The sequence below is a fragment of the Somniosus microcephalus genome, chromosome 6 (assembly GCF_052327205.1).
Source record: "Somniosus microcephalus isolate GS21.2 chromosome 6, FLI_Smic_1.0, whole genome shotgun sequence".
NCBI lineage: Eukaryota > Metazoa > Chordata > Chondrichthyes > Squaliformes > Somniosidae > Somniosus > Somniosus microcephalus.
Window position 1 is genome coordinate 52,414,456 of NC_140992.1, and position 15,941 is coordinate 52,430,396.

Genomic DNA, 15,941 nt, shown 5'->3' on the forward strand with positions numbered 1-15,941 from the left:
ATGCGGGACCTACAGTCTCTGTCACAGGTGGGGCAGATGGTGGTTGAAGGGGCGGGTGGGTAGGGTGCTTGGGTTGATGTGCGCTGCTTGCGCTTGGCTTCCGCTTGCTCCCGGCGAAGAGACTCAAGGTGTTCGGTGCCTTCCCGGATGCTTCTCCTCCACTTTGTGCGGTCTTGGGCCAGGGATTCCCAGGTGTCAGTGGGGATGTTGCACTTTTTCAAGGAGGCTTTGAGGGTGTCCTTGAAGCGTTTCCTCTGCCCACCTGGGGCTCTCTTGCCGTGCCGGAGCTCCGAGTAGAGCGCTTGTTTTGGGAGTCTCGTATCGGGCATGCGGACAATGTGACCCATCCATCGGAGCTGATTGAGCGTGGTCAAAGCTTCGATGCTGGGGATGTTGGCCTGAGCAAGAACACTGACATTGGTGCGCCTATCCTGCCAATGGATTTGCAGGATCTTGCGGAGGCAGCGTTGGTGGTACCTCTCCAGTGCTTTGAGGTGCCTGCTGTACATGGTCCATGTCTCTGAGGCATACAGCAGGGCAGGTATCACTGCTGCCCTGTAGACCATGAGCTTAGTGCCGGGTTTGAGATCCTGGTCTTCAAACACTCTCTTCCTCAGGTGACCGAAGGCTGCACTGGCACACTGAAGGCGGTGTTGGACTTCGTCGCGTTTACCCTCTTACAGAGACACTAGTGCTTTTAAAACTTTACACAAAAGGATTTGTATCTTATTGCCAGAAAGAAATAAATTGCATTTATATAGCACCTTTCATGACCTCAGGACATTCCAAAATGCTTTAAAGCCAATGAACTACTCTTGAAACGTAGTCACTGTTGTAATGTAGAAACACAACAGCCAATTTGCGCACAGCAAGCTCACACAAACATCAATGTGATAATGACCAGATAATCATTTTTAATGATGTTGATTGAGGGATAAATATTGGCCAGGACACTGGGGATAACTCCCCTGCTCTTCTTCGAAATAGTGTCATGGGATCTTTTACATCCACTGAGAGGACAGAGGGGACCTCAGTTTAACGTGTCATCTGAAAGACGGCACCTCCGACAGTGCAGCACTCCCTCAGTGTCAGCCTGGATTTATGTGCTCAAGTCCCTGGAGTTGGACTTGAAGCCACAACTTTCTGACTGTGTTGGGGCCTCAACTATTCACAATATTTATTAACTACTTAGATGATGGCATAGAAAGTCATATATACAAATTTGCCGATGACACAAAGATAGGCGGCATTGTAGGCAGTGTGGATGAAAGCATAAAATTACAAAGGGATATCGATAGATTAAGTGAATGGGCAAAATTGTGGCAAATGGATTTCAATGTTGGCAAATGTGAGGTCATCCACTTTGGACCTAAAAAGGATAGAACAGGGTACTTTCTAAATGGTGAAAAGCTAAAAACAGTGGAGGTCCAAAGAGACTTGGGGGTCCAGGTACATAGATCATTAAAATGTCATCAGCAGGTACAGAAAATAATCAAAAAGGCTAATGGAATGTTGGCTTTTATATCCAGAGGACTAGAATACAAGGGAGTAGAAGTTATGCTGCAGCAGTACAAAACTCTGGTTAGACCACACCTGGAGTACTGTGAGCAGTTCTGGGTACCACACCTTCGGAAGGATATGTTGGCCTTGGAGGGAGTGCTGCGTAGGTTTACCAGAATGATACTCGGACTTCAAGGGTTAAGTTACAAGGAGAGAGTACACAAATCAGGGTTGTATTCCCTAGAATTTAGAAGGTTGAGGGGTGATCTGATCAAAGTTTTCAAGATATTAAGGGGAACAGATAGGGTAGATAGAGAGAAACTATTTCCGCTGGTTGGGGTTTCTAGGACTAGGGGCATAGTCTACAAATTAGAGCCAGATCTTTCAGGAGTGAAATTAGGAAACATTTCTACGCACAAAGGGTGGTAGAAATTTGGAACTCTTCCGCAAATGCCAATTGATGCTAGATCAATTGTTAATTTTAAATTTTGATAATCGGGGGGCAGTACTGTGTGGCGGGGGCAGGTTGGTAGAGGACCTTTGTCTTACGGATGTTTAGTGTAAGGCCCATGCTCTCGTACTATTCGATAAAGGTGTTGACGATGGTTTGGCGTTCGACCTCAGAGTGTGCGCAGACACAAGCGTCATCTGCATACTGTAATTCAATGGCAGAGGATGGGACAACCTTGGATCTGGACTGGAGGCGACGGAGGTTGAACAGTTTCCCGTTTGTTCTGTAAATTGGCTCCACTCCAGTGGGGAGCTTACTGAGGGTGAGATGGAGCATTGCAGCAAGGAAGATCGAGAAGCGCGTTGGTGCGATGACACAGCCTTGCTTGACCCCAGTCCGTACGTGAATTGGGTCTGTGGTGGAACCGTTGGTCAGGATCATGGCTAGCATGTCATCGTGAAGCAGGCGGAGGATGGTGACAAACTTTTGAGGGCAGCCGAATTTGAGGAGGATACTCCATAATCCCTCACGGTTGACAGTGTCGAAGGCCTTTGTGAGGTCAAAGAAAGCCATGTACAGCAGTTGGTGCTGTTCCCTGCATTTCACTTGTAATTGACGCACAGTGAAGATCATGTCCATTGTGCCCCTTAGTGGGCGGCATCCACATTGCGACTCTGGGAGGAGCTCCTCAGCCACTGGGAGAAGGCGATTGAGGAGGATTCTTGCGATGACTTTCCCTGTGGCAGACACCAGGGAAACTCCTCTGTAATTACTGCAATCGGACTTGTCACCTTTCTTGAAGATGGTCACAATTATGACATCTCTGAGATCCCCTGGCATGCTCGCCTCCTTCCAGATAAGAGAAATGAGTTCATGAATTCACACCAGTAGTGCTTCTCCGCCATGTTTTAGTGCCTCGGGAGCCTACTGACAACAAGGGCAGATATCGATGACGAAGTCCAACACTGCCTTCAGTGTGCCAAGTGTTTGACGACCAGAACCTCAAACCCGGCACCAAGCTCATGGTCTACAGAGCAGCAGTGATACCTGCCCTCCTATATGCCTCAGAGACATGGACCATGTACAACAGACACCTCAAAGCACTGGAGAGGTACCACCAATGCTGCCTCTGCAAGATCCGCAAGATCCTGCAAATCCATTGGCAGGATAGGCGCACCAACGTCAGTGTTCTCACTCAGGCCAACATCCCCAGCATCAAAGCTTTGACCACGCTCGATCAGCTCCGATGGACGGGTCACATCGTCTGCATGCCCGATACGAGACTCCCAAAACAAGCGCTCTACTCGGAGCTCTGACACGTCAAGAGAGCACCAGGTGGGCAGAGAAAATGCTTCAAGGACATCCTCAAAGCCTCCTTGAAAAAGTGCAACATTCCCACCGACACCTGGGAATCCCTGGCCCAAGACCGCACAAAGTGGAGGAGAAGCATACGGGAAGGCGCCGAAAACCTCGAGTCTCTTCGTTAGGAACAAGTGCAAGCCAAGTGCAAGCAGCGCAAGGAGCGCACGTCAACCCAAGCACCCCAGCCACCCGCCCCTTCAACCACCGTCTGCCCCACCTGTGACAGAGACTGTAGGTCCCACATTGGATTCATCAGTCACCTGAGAACTCATTTTTAATGTGGAAGCAAATCATCCTTGATTCCGAGGGACTGAGATTGATAGCTTTTTGTTAACCAAAGGTATTAAGAGATATGGGCCAAAGGCGGGTATATGGAGTTAGGTCGCAGATCAGCCATGATCTCATTAAATGGCGGAACAAGCTCGAGGGGCTCAATGACCTACTTCTGTTCCTATGTTCCTATGACTGAGAGGTGAAAGTGCTACTGGCTGACACAATCTGTTATTTTCGCCATTATTGGGTAACACATCTTCTCCATCACACCATACAATGCTCCAGAGCTGCCAGATTTTTGATCAATGTGAAAGATCTATGTGTGAAGCTGAATGATTGATTGTTCAGTTTACATCCATCCGACAGGAAAGGAACATGAGAGCAACCATGTTTTGACATCATTTTCTGAACATTTGGGATGTGGTGAAATAGTGCCACCTGTTGACAATAGCAGCACATATTCAATCGTTTATTATATGTCTTTCGATTAGGCACTTTACAGCCTTCTGGACTCAACATCGAGTTCAACAATTTCAGACTATAACCTCAGCCCAAATTTCTTTTCTCTCTCACATGGCAGCTGTTGATGATTCTGCCATTGCTATTTACACCTCATCTAGCGTCATCTTTTGTTTCTTAACTTGTCTCATTACCATCTCCTTTTGCCTTGCACCATCATCCCTTTTGTCTTTTAATCTCTCCTGCCTTCCATCCTATCACAGACCTTCCCTTTTGTTCTTTCCTCTCCTCCCCCCTTTCCCCACCCCTAAACTTGCTTAAAAACCTGTTACATCTCCAACTTTTTCCAGTTCTGACGAAGGATCATCGACCTGAAACGTTTACTCTGTTTCTCTCTCCACGGATGCTGCCTGACCTGCTGAGTATTTGCAGCATTTTCTGTTTTTATTTTTTATTTCAGATTTCCAGCATCCACAGTATTTTGCTTTTGTTCAATCGTTTACTTTTCACTTTGTGGACTCCAAAGCCCTATAACCTTGAAACAATGATTGTCGTGCCTGTTTAGTCAGTATGATAGGTGGCGTGGCAGAGGAATATGTCAAAGGCTGATGGGTTGAAATACTGTGTAATATTTATTTAGAACAATTAGCTGAGTGAATTTAATGACAATTTGCTGCAGTCAGTCTTTTTATGCTAATCTGTTCATATTAGATTTTTTTTAAAGAATCTAAACATATACAACAAATAATAATGGGGACAACATTTTAATGGAATACACGATCTGTTAATGGGGGTTACACCAGGTAATTAGCTGTTAAAATCGTTTCCACACGTTTCAAATTCTATTCAAATCATGTTGAATCTGAAGTAAACAGCTTTGCGTCACAGAAGTGGAATTTCCAGCGCTGCGATGGATAAAGCTGCACTTTTTCAGAAAATTTACTCCAACAATATCTAATTTTTAATGTCCACAATCCTACTAATTATCTGATTATTATTAGCTTCTAAAAAAGAAATAACTTGCATTTATATACCGCAGCCAATTAAGTATTTTTGAAGCATAGTCACTGTTGTAAAGTAGGGAAATGTGGCAGACAATTTGCTCACAGCAGGGTCTAATCAGGTTGCTGAGACAGGAAGATTTTAGATACCAATAGGTAATATTTTAGAATTCAGGCTCAGAACTACTTAGATGCTGGGAATGGGGGTTTGAGTTAAATCCTGTAAGCTGGAAAGGAGAAGGACTGTATTTAATTTATGTTTATTAAATCCCTTGCTTAGTTTTCTATTTCCTCATCCTGCTCAGGTAATGCTGTTTCAAGGCCTTTACTTGCACTGTGTTCAACTGGATGTTATGGGATTTGCAGGAATGGTGTGTACTGTGGCCTTCACTTTCCCTTCAGCTTATCAGGGAAATGCCTCAATCCAGCTTGCTGACTCAGACAGCCAGTTGAGATTGTTTCATATACTTAAGCCAGTTGCCTGTAAAGAGAGTGCAGTTCAGTAGTGGCGGGTGGACCCAAAGAACACGAAGAATGAAGTGTGAGTCCAGAATCTGTTTTCACTCCCTATCCTCTGCCAGTTTGTGTTGTCAGAGACTAGCAAATGAAACTATTTGTACATATGCTGCCACTTCTGACTATCAGCAAAAAGGATCAATATAAGTCAAATGATTATAGTTAGAATCTCTATCTCTGTTGTATTGTAAAGTGACACTGAGAGGCTATATTCTCTGTTGTGGTCAAAATAGCAGCTACATTATAATACATAGATGATAAATCCTTATCCCATCAATTCCATTTATATCCACTATGGTGCTATGTGTTTATCTATTTTCCTATTGTTCAATTTTCACTCGATGCTTCAATAAGTGGTGGATTCTACAGTTTCAGCCATGTTATGGACCCTAGTCATAGGGGATGATGACTGATATCTGTGCTATGTGTCATGCCCTAAGAGAATCACTTCTATAAAAGGCTTATAAAACCGTTCTGCAGTTGTTTCAGAAACTGCAGCATTTTTTTACTGCTAAGGGTAGACATTATCTCAACACTATATTCAGAACATATGGCAGGTAAAAAAAGTTGTGGTGAGTATTGATGCTCTATTGTAAAGTAACATTCAATGATAGGATGTGGTGTAAGATTTGCAAAATTTCCACATTTCCCCAAAGGTTGTTATTAATAAAAGGGACCCCGCATGGACATTTTAAAAAGGGTACCCAAAGATGGCGTCCGCACCTCGTGGCCAAAAGCCTGCAAGATTTTAAAAGCTTGGACTCTGTGGCACAAGCAGCTTTTGGGAAAATCGAAACCAAAGCTGTAGTTTCTATGAAGAGAGACTTTTGTATTTTGAAAAGCAGACAGCAGGACTCTGAATTATGCATTAAGCCAAATCACAGACAGACCAAAAGTTAGGCCTATACTTGAGGCCATCAAGTTGTTTACATAAATAATTGGAAACAGCTTAAGGAAGCCATTGAAGCTGAGCAGGCCGATTAGGATGTGTAAGAGTCATGAAAGTTTAAGAAAGTGTAAAGAAGAAAGAAAATACCTTAAAATATTGGTTAAATATTATGGTACAGTATGTATGTACATTTGTTTATTATTGATGCATATTCTAGTATAATATAGTTTAATTTACCTGACTGACTTATTGTATTGAGAAACCCCCTCTTTTCTTGTTCCAATAGTATAGTCTGAGAGACCCCCTTTATTCTTGCTCCAATGGTATAGTCCTTAAGCTTGTCACATGATATATCCAGCCATTTTTACAGTTCAAGCACCACGAGGCTAGGAAAGGTAGAAGCTTTGATGGCTGTAGAGCAATACAGTTTTTGACCGTGTTTAATCGTGTTTTACTTTGAAATCCTGTTTGAAATTTATTACAGTAAACAGTTAAAAGACAAAGTTATGTTTTGGAACGTTTTATTTCGACACGCGTCTACTCGTTGCTAAAAGCCTCAAAGCTAAAGCTCAGTGGCTGCATATTGAAAACTACGGAGTGCCACTACATTAGTCAAAAACTAGCTCCCTATGAAGGAAAGGACGGAATTGTCGGCGAACGTATATACAGGAATGGTCACGAAGCCAGACGGCAATATAAGAAAGCGAAGGTACAGTGACTGTTACTTGCTTTGTTCATTCTATTCAGAAGCTAGATAAGAGCTGCGGGTAAAATGGACGCTGCCTCATGGAGCCGTGAGGGGCTTCCCCTGGCTGTACAAAGGATTGTTGGCCAAAAGAGGGAAGTAAGGCTCACCCCAAAAGCAATGGAAGAGAAGTTACATAGAAGCATAGGTGCAAGGAGGGCTAAATTAGCTCAGATAACTGGAAAAATGAAGGTAATTGATTGTCTCATGGAAGATAATGCTAATATTGAGAAAGTTGAAGACATAATGCATTATGATTTCTCCAAGTTGTATGAAGAATTTACTGTACTCAATGAAGATGTATTAGCACTTTTGTCTGAAGATGAGGGAAACGCTGACCAGCGCAACTGGTTTGATCTTAAATCATCTAACATTAAGGACTATGTCAAGGCCACAGAACAGTGGATGTTGAAGATTCGTCAAGATGCTGATACAGCAGAGAAAGATAAAGATGACGATGAAGTCGGACCAGATGATAGCATTTCAGAGATTTCAGCCAGACTGAGCAAAAATCGAAAAGAAGGTAGATCTGTTACTGGACACAGGTCAGTCGCTTCTACCACATGCTCGTCGCAGCGCATGAGAGAAGAGGTTGAACAGGCAGCGTTGATGGCGCGCGCAGCATCTTTAGTGGAAAAGCAAGCTCTTGAACGGGAAGCAGCTTTGCAACAGGCCCAACTGCAGGCCCAACTGAAGGCTAAGAAAGAACAGCTGGAGCTAAAAACAGCTATTGCGGTCTCAAATGCCAAGTTGAGAGCGTTTGAAGATTATGAAGGCTCACAGGATGGCATGAACCACTATTGCCAGTCAATGGTGTCACACAGAGTTGGATCCAGGGCACCTTCAAGAGTTAAAAGAGAGTCTGAAGACCATCTCCTGGCATTACAGCATGGAAGAGAGGCCTCTCCACTAACAGGAGCACGTGCTGCTGCCCCAGACGTCAGACGGTCTAGACTAGACCCTGCTGATGACCACCAGAGGCCTGAAGACACAGAGAGAAGCCTATACCGAGTGATGCAGCGTCAGAACGAAATTACAGAGATGCTTGTAAAACAACAGAATCTGTTTCGACTCCCTCAAAGAGACATACCAGTGTTCCAAGGTGACCCACTCAAGTATAAGCCCTTCATCAGATCCTTCGAACAAGCCATTGACTCCAAAACAGAGAGCAGCAGTGATAAGTTGTACTACCTGGAACAGTACACCAGTGGTAAACCACAAGACCTGGTCAGAAGCTGTGAACACATGAGACCGGACTGGGGATACATAGAAGCCAGAGAATTGCTTCAGGAGCACTATGGTAACGAGCTGAAGATAGCCACTGCATATATTGAAAAGGCTATTAAGTGGCCACAGATCAGATCGGAGGATGGGGAGGCATTGAACACATATGTTCTTTTTCTCATAGGATGTCGCAACACCATGGAGGATGTTGAATTCATGGAAGAGATGGACAATCCTACGACTATGAGAATCATCATCTCTAAGCTTCCTTACAGGATGAGAGAACAATGGAGAGGAACAGCCTTTGAGATAATGGAGAGACGGAAAGGTAGAGCCAGGTTTGCAGACTTAGTGAATTTCATAGACAAACAGGCTAAAGTTGCTATGGACCCATTGTTCGGAAACATCCAGGATGTCAGCCCAACTACTGATGGAAGAGTGAAAGCCAAGCCTGCTGAATCAAAGACTCTCAGGAAAGGTGGTTCCAAGGGAAGCAGCTTTGCAACTATCGTCACTCAAGCTGGAGAAGAAAAGTCTCAGAACTCATCTCCCAAAAAGAGCAGCACAGTGACGCCTGCTAATGCCTTTCAGAAGCCATGTTTATTCTGCCAGAAGAATCACACATTGGATTTCTGCAGTGACATCAAAGCACAGCCACATAACGACAGAATTGAATTTCTGAAGTACAATGGCCTATGTTTTGGATGTCTTTCTCAGGGGCACCTGAGTAGAAACTGTAAGCAAAGAACAACATGCAGAGAGTGCACTCGGAAACATCCCAGTCTGCTGCATATCCACAAAGATGAACAAGTCTCTAAGAAGAGTGAAGAAAACAACAAAGACGAGAAGGTTGTTTCAAGTGCTCTGGTGTCGCTAGAACAAGAGACTTGTGGATTCACTGGGGCCGGTGACAGTGATTGTATTCTTGCCATCGTACCTGTAAAGATCAAGTCTAAGAGGAGTGAAAAGTTTGTGGAGACTTACGCCTTCATGGATCCAGGTAGTTCAGCAACGTTCTGCACAGAAACACTCATGCGACAGCTGAACGTTAGAGGCAGAAGAACAGAAATCCTATTACGCACCATGGGTCATGAGAAGTCAGTACAAAATTACATCCTGTCAGACTTAGAAGTGTGTGGACTTGAAGAGAAGGACTTCATAGACCTGCCTAATGTTTTCACACAGAGGGAGATTCCTGTTAAAATAGGGAACTTAGCCCTGCAGAAGGATGTGGAGAGATGGCCTTACCTGGGAAAGGTGCGTCTCCCATACATTGAAGTAGAAATTGGCCTATTAATTGGAACCAATGCCTACAAAACTATGGAGCCATGGCAGGTGATAAACAGCAAGGATGACGGACCCTACACCATCAGGACAGCCCTTGGATGGGTAGTCAATGGACCGGTAAGGAGAGATGATGGCAACAAGTCGAACAAGGAGGAACGACAAAATGTCACAGTTAATCGCATCTCTATCGCAAGCATTGAAGAGCTGTTGATACAGCAGTTCAACGCAGACTTCTCAGAACGCAGCTGTGAGGAAAAGACAGAGATGTCACAAGAAGACAATCAGTTCATGGATCTGATGACAAGGTCTACACAGTTCATTGATGGCCACTATCACATTGGTTTGCCACTGAGAAGACAGACCGCGAAGATGCCGAACAATCGCTGCATAGCAGAGCAGCGCGCCATCAGTCTAAAGAGAAAGCTGAACAAGAACCCCGACTTTCACGAGGACTACAAAGGCTTCATGAGAAACACCATAGCGAAAGGCTATGCTGCAAAAGTGCCCGAGGAACAGTTGAACAGAGAAGATGGAAGGGTCTGGTACATTCCTCATCACGGTGTGTATCACCCAAAGAAGAAAAAGATCCGTGTAGTGTTTGACTGCACCGCTTCATTCAGAGGAACTTCACTGAACAACCAGCTGCTTCAAGGTCCTGATCTTACCAACACCCTCATTGGTGTCTTGACGAGGTTTAGACAAGAGCTCGTTGCCATGATGTCAGATATAGAATCAATGTTCTACCAAGTCAGAGTCCCTGATGAAGATGCTGATCTTCTGCGTTTCCTTTGGTGGCCAGATGGCGACGTTAGTCAAGCTATGGTGGAATGTAGAATGGCTGTACACTTGTTCGGAGCCACATCATCTCCCAGCTGTGCAAGCTACGCTCTCAGAAAGACTGCAGAAGATGGCAAAGGCAAGGCACCATCAGAGGCTGTGGAGACAATCTTCAGAAACTTTTACGCCGATGACTGTCTGAAGTCTGTGTCAACAGAAGACGATGCCATTGCACTGTCAAGAGACCTTAGAACTCTGTGTTCGAATGGAGGATTCCATCTGACTAAGTGGATAAGCAACAGCAGAGCAGTTCTAGCTTCTATCCCAGAAAAGGAAAGAGCCACTGAAGTCAAAGATCTGGACCTGAGCCACGATGTCCTTCCTATCGAGAGAGCTCTTGGTGTACAATGGTGCATTGAGTCAGACACGTTCAACTTCAGAATAATGGTGAACGAAAGACCATCCACAAGACGAGGGATTCTCTCCGTGGTCAGTTCCATCTACGACCCTCTTGGATTCCTGGCACCACTCATTCTGCCGGTGAAGCTGATCCTACGAGAGCTGTGTAGAGACAAGAGAGGCTGGGATGAAGATATCCCAGAAGGTCAAGCTCAGAGATGGCTCAGATGGTTGACAGATTTGCAACAACTTTCTAGCTTCAACGTCAGCAGATGCATCAAGCCTGTGAGTTTTGGAGTTACAAAGACGGCTCAACTACATCATTTCTCGGACGCCAGTGAGGACGGCTATGGCACGGCTACTTACCTCTTGCTGACAAATCAACAGGGCCAGAAACATTGTTCCTTCCTCATGGGGAAATCCAGGGTGGCTCCGTTGAAGCAGGTCACCATCCCGAGACTGGAGTTGACGGCAGCGGTTGTTGCAGTTAAAGTTGACAAGGTGATGTGGAAAGAGTTACAGTTCCCACTAGAAGAATCTGTCTTCTGGACGGATAGCACAACGGTGCTGAAGTATATAGAGAATGAGAAGATACGCTTCAAGACCTTCATAGCAAACAGAATCTCATCCATTAGAGAAGCTACACAACCATCTCAGTGGAGGTATGTAAACACCTCATTAAACCCAGCAGATCAAGCCTCACGGGGATTGAAGGCTGAAAACTTCATGAGGAGCGAAACTTGGATACAAGGCCCAAGTTATCTGCTGGAAACAGAGAGATCATGGCCAGAAGGACCAGATATGCCAAGTCAGATTGCTGAAGACGACGTCGAAGTCAAGAGATCAGTCACAGCAAATCTCATAACTGCGAAAGAGAACTTTGATACAGTGAACAAGCTTGTTAACCATTTCTCAGGATGGCACCAGTTGAGGAAAGCAGTTGCATGGTTTCTAAAGCTGAAAGAGTTGCTGCTACACCTGAGCGGTAAGAGAAAAAGGTATCGAGCAACTATCAGTCAGTCTGAAAGTAACCCTGATAAGCAGAGAATGCTTCTACAGCAGTATATGCACCAGCACAAGACCACATTGGGTAAGAATTCACTGACCGTGGAGGATTTGGCCAAGGCTGAGATGGAGATAGTTTGCTTCAGTCAGAGACAAAGATATCCAGAAGAAATCGAAGCTTTACAGCGAAATACTCCAATCAAGAAAGGTAGTCATATCTACAAGCTGGACCCTACACTCCAAGATGGAGTACTGAGGGTGAGAGGGCGACTAAACAAATCTGCTATGCCAGAGGAGGCCAAGCATCCTGCTATCCTTTCTAAGGACCTCCGGGTTGCTACTCTCATTCTTCAGCATATACACCAGAGTATTGGACACAGTGGGAGGAACCACGTGCTTGCGAAGCTAAGACAAAGATACTGGATTCCAGGAGCTAATTCTGTAATAAGAAAAATACTCTCTGAATGCATTGTTTGCAGACGGTTACACGCTAGAGCTGGGGAGCAGAAAATGGCAGACCTGCCTGAAGACCGTTTGTTACCAGACAAGCCCCCATTTACAAACGTAGGGGTGGACTATTTCGGGCCTTTCGAGGTAAAGCGAGGACGGAGCCTTGTCAAGAGATATGGTGTGCTTTTCACTTGTTTGACCATCAGAGCAGTTCATATTGAGGTGGCACACACGCTTGACACTGATTCCTGTATTAACGCCCTGCGGCGCTTTGTCTGTAGAAGAGGACAGGTGTCCATTATGCGTTCTGATAACGGCACTAATTTTGTCAGAGCAGAGAGAGAACTACGGGAAGCTATTGAAGGTTGGAATCAGCTCAAAATACAGGAAGCCATGATGCAAACAGGAATTAAGTGGATCTTCAATCCACCGGCTGCATCCCACCACGGAGGTGTCTGGGAAAGACAGATATGCACCGTAAGAAAACTACTCAGTTCTGTACTGAAGCTGCAAATGCTTGATGACGAGGGACTTCAAACCGTTCTGTGTGAGGTTGAAGCCATCATTAATGACCGACCGATAACTAAGACATCTGATGATCCCAATGACCTCGAAGCCCTGACCCCGAACCACCTGTTGTTGTTGAAAACTTTGCCAGTCATGCCCCCGGGAGTCTTCAAAAAGGAAGACCTCTATGCACGTCGGAAGTGGAGGCAAGTTCAGTATATGTCAGACCTTTTCTGGACCAGATGGACAAGAGAATACTTACCTCTGCTACAGGAGCGTCAAAAATGGTCCAAAGTAAAGAGGAAGTTCCTTGTCGGAGATATCGTCTTAATCGTGGATGATTCAGCCCCCAGAAATTCTTGGTTGATGGGAAAAATAATTAAGACCATGCCAGACTCCAGAGGCGTTGTTCGTCGCGTTTGTCTGCAAACCAAGACCAGTACCCTGGAAAGACCGATCACAAAGCTCTGCCTGCTACAGCAAGCAGCGTGAAAGATTCCCGAACAAAAAAAAAAGAAGGGGACATTTATATTGTAAATATGTTGAACTCATTAGTTTATGACTCTTAAAAATATTTGAGTAATTGCTATGCTTCATGTGCCTAGTCAATTAGGGGCCGGAATGTAAGAGTCATGTAAGTTTAAGAAAGTGTAAAGAAGAAAGAAAATACCTTAAAATATTGGTTAAATATTATGGTACAGCATGTATGTACATATAGTTAATTTACCTGACTGACTTATTGTATTGAGAAACCCCCTCTTTTCTTGTTCCAATAGTATAGTCTGAGAGACCCCCTTTATTCTTGCTCCAATGGTATAGTCCTTAAGCTTGTCACATGATATATCCAGCCATTTTTACAGTTCAAGCACCACGAGGCTAGGAAAGGTAGAAGCTTTGATGGCTGTGGAGCAATACAGTTTTTGACCGTGTTTAAACGTGTTTTACTTTCTTGAAATCCTGTTTGAAATGTATTACAGTAAACAGTTAAAAGACAAAGTTACGTTTTGGAACGTTTTATTTCGACACACGTCTACTCGTTGCTAAAAGCCTCAAAGCTAAAGCTCAGTGGCTGCATATTGAAAACTACGGCGCGCCACTACAGGATGCATTAATAACAAAAGAACGCGATCATCGGCCATCTAAAAAACAGTTAGTTTAGATTGCTACAATTATTTAAACTAGTCCGCCAAGATTGGGACAATGAACTAACCTGATTTGGCGCGCAGATAAGGGCCATCCGAAGGAGTATAATTGTAGGCCCACTAGCAACCGACGCTCTCTTCTCTCTGCCCTTGCTCTTGGCTCCTGCTCCGGCCCCTCGCCCTCGTGGCTGCTGCTCTTTCCCCGTCCCGCGCTTAACGCCTGGCCACTGCCCGTGCCTTTCCCATCCCATCAGGAACGCCCGGCATTGCACCAGGCGGACACGGACAAACCAGGCCAGGCCAGGCGGGACGAGATGAGGCGAGGCGGTGAGGGAAGATGAATTGGGAAGACGATTGAAGAAACGCTTCGAATAATCGGGCCTTCAATCCAGCTGACCTTCGACTATCTTCATGCAAACTCCAACTGCCGCCCGAGGAAGAGGAACCATCATCCCTGCGAGGTAAAGTACCCAAGCAGAGACTTTAACCTTGGGGTACTTGTACCTGGATGACGCCCTTGCAGCGCCCCGAGACCACGTGAAGACGCAGGCCCCAGAGAGCACAAGGAGCGAACCCCAAGCCCCACCGCTGTTTGAATTCAGCAGATCTTTGATTGGTGAGCATGAATTCTGGCCCCTCATAGCTTAATCTAGTTAGGTGTAAGGGGTGGGATAAGGATAAGGGGATTGTTCAGATAGTTGTTTTCCCTCGATGTGCCGTGTGTTCCCCATTCCCTGTATAAGTATAGTTATTTTGTATTTGCCTGTAATTTTATAGTAGTAACTTTTCATAAGATTATGTTAATTTCTATTTCAATAAAATCTTGGTTTTCTCACATCCAAACCACCTGTCTACTCGAGTCTTTTCTGTATCACCGCCTGTACCTAAGTCTGGTGTCTAGAACCCAGGGACGTGGGAGCGATTTGAACCGCTCACAAACAGTCAGGGGCATAACTGACTGGGCACATGCGCCAACCCACACTACCCCCTACAGAAATGGCGACCGCAGCAGGACACCGGCAACAGGGTTGCGATACAGTAGACAGTGGTTCGGATGAGCAAACCATGATGGAGGAAAGGATTTCTGATTATGTGTTTAGCAAGGTGAATATCACTAAGAAGTGGATCACCACTCTGTTAAAGGCTGGGCATCTGGTAGATGCAGCAGCTAAGTGGACAGAGGGAAAGGAACACAAGAAGTCCTTAGAGAAGGCAGTTTGGCTGATGAGTTTTAAAAAGCAGGTCCAGCTTTTGGACAGGCTCGTTGCAGCACAGGCAGCCGAGTTAAGGGAGTCAGCCCTGGAGATCCAGGATAAGGCTCTGGCAGGGGAGAAGCTATTAGTGGCTTTGCAGGCCTTGAATCAGGAGAGAGTGCATTTAATGGGAGAACACAAGGCCCAGTTGGAATACCTACGGTGCCAAGTCACCGAGGCCAAGGGAAATGAGTTAAGGTTGCGGGAGAAAAACGCCCGCTTGGCAAGGCAGATCAGGGAACAGGAAGAGAAAGTACAGGAGGTAAAGGCAGCGTACAAGCTAGCGCGTGAACAGGGGTTTGAGGAGGCAGACCATGGCCCCTGTAAAGAGAAGATATAAAATCTGAGCCGGGCCCTCCGGAAGGCAAAGGGCATGGTATGCCTCATAAGCCCAAAGGCAGGCCAGGCAGATTTTATGGGGAACGAGGGGAGGACAGTTCCAACGTCACCGGTAGTGCCTAGGGACGACCCGGTTGAGAGAGAGAAGACCTCACGACCACCACCCGTAGCGCCAAGTTTCAGCGAGGTTTGTCAGCAAGTGGGGGTGGAGCCGGAGGCGGAGGTGGAGCAACCCCCACCAGAGAGGTCGGAGCCGGGACCGATGTGCCCAGCACGGCATCGGAGGTTCGGCCCACCCGCCAATGGCGACAATGAGGGGCCTCTCCAAAACCAGTTCGTATTACCATTTATCACCCAACAGC